The sequence below is a fragment of the Rhamphochromis sp. 'chilingali' genome (genome assembly GCF_963969265.1).
Source record: "Rhamphochromis sp. 'chilingali' genome assembly, chromosome: 4".
Classification (NCBI taxonomy): domain Eukaryota; kingdom Metazoa; phylum Chordata; class Actinopteri; order Cichliformes; family Cichlidae; genus Rhamphochromis; species Rhamphochromis sp. 'chilingali'.
Genome location: NC_137948.1, coordinates 14,616,615 through 14,618,514, shown reverse-complemented (window position 1 = coordinate 14,618,514; position 1,900 = coordinate 14,616,615).

Below are 1,900 nucleotides of genomic sequence, written 5' to 3'. Positions count from 1 at the left end.
AGACAAAAACAACAAGCATGCTACTAACTTTAGCCGAGTCATTTAGACAGCTGTTAGCACATGATTCTCCTTATATGTTTAATATGCTGCTGAGAATATAGCCCAGAAGAAGCGGATAGTATAGCTTTTATTTTGGAAAGAGCCATTTCTGTGTAATAAACTCTCTTTTCCAAAGATGAGTGATTCTTCAATCAGATACAGGGCTCGCAATATCGCTAGCCCGACGTCCCGGGGCTAGCGATCTTTTCAGTCGGGCTACCAAAATCTATCTCTTCCCTGCCCGTCGGGCTATTGTAGGAAGGAAAAATATATGTCAATGCTTTTGCATTCTTTCAGAAATGTAGCTGGGTAATTATGTCATTGGCATCGGTGAGCCACTGTCAATATGTGACATATTGAAGTCGCGTTTGAATTTGTGCTTGTTTTTTTGCTTTCACTTTGCAATGACAGCACTGATCTGTGAGTGATGATAATTTGTGCACCAATTCCTCTGACATCGTCTTATTAATCGTTAGCTTACTATGCAAACATGACAAGTGAAATCTCCCGCAGCTTAAACATGTGAGAGGTTGATCGCGCAGAGAATCGCTGAGCTTATGTGAGTGCGTGTGTAAAAGCAGCAGGATATATATTTGACTACGATGACCTTCACAGACAGATATATATTTTAGTTCTGCTGAGCCAAATAAGACAGGTCAGGGTGAAGAAGTGACAGCCAAAGAAAAGCTTACCACAAAACGGAGAAGTTATGACAAATCAGACTATAAGGCAAAAAGAAAGTGCAGCTTTATGGTTTCATGGACAAAAGAATTTCTGTGGCTGCAATATGACGAGCTAAATAACCAGGGCTGCACATAAGTGGTCCGCAGGTGCGCATTCGCTGTCAAAATAAAAAACACGCACAAGGGTTAGGGTTAAATTTAAAAACTGTACTTTTGAGTTAAAATATATTTATAATTTTAATAAATGACAAATTAAAAAGGCATGAACATTTTTTTGTATCGAAAAAATATCGAACCGTGACACCAAAGTATCGAACCGAACCGAACCGTGAATTTTGTGTATCGTTGCACCCCTAATATATATATATATATATATATATACACACACACACATATATATGTACACACATATACATATATCACTGACTTTCAGCTTGTTGTGTTTGTGAATATATGACTGACTTTAATTATTAAACATTCGCACATAAATAAGTGACGTCATATTCAGTATTTTTGACAGTTCACTCTTCGGCCGCTCCATCTTATTAGGGAAATTCCATATACATAAATGTAAATTTCAAAACTCAACCCCATCATTTAATTTGTTTTTGATTGAAATTGAATATTACTTAAACTCTCTTAAATTAACTTCCAATAAAGAAGGTTTATCATTGATTGAAATTCATTCAGAAATTTTTAAGGAATGAGCTGTCACAGCTTTCAAGTACAAAGTTGTTATGAAGTCTGTCACATTCCCCCCCCCCCCCCCCCTTTTTTTCTTTTTTTTATCCTTTAATTATTTATCCTTCTTATTTCATTGTACTGTATATTGTTACTGTTATTTGCCTTGTATGTCTACTGTACAAACTGAACTGGAATGACTGACTGTTCGCTTTATAAGTTCAATAAAGTTTGGAAGAAAAAAAAAACCTCTTCGGCCGCTCCCTTCTGCCGTATTTTGCGGCAAAATTATCCACACCCACCGCCGTGCTATGAATTGTGGGATATATGGGACCACGAAGCGTGCACCAGACCACGCTTGATACTTGGGGAAATCGACGGCGCATTTGGAGTATGCATTTGAAGTACACTTCGAATTGGGACAGCCATCGTCGCGTAGCGGTGACGTGACCGCACTTGAAATGCGTACTTCAAGTGTGCAGACCCTGAATTGGGAC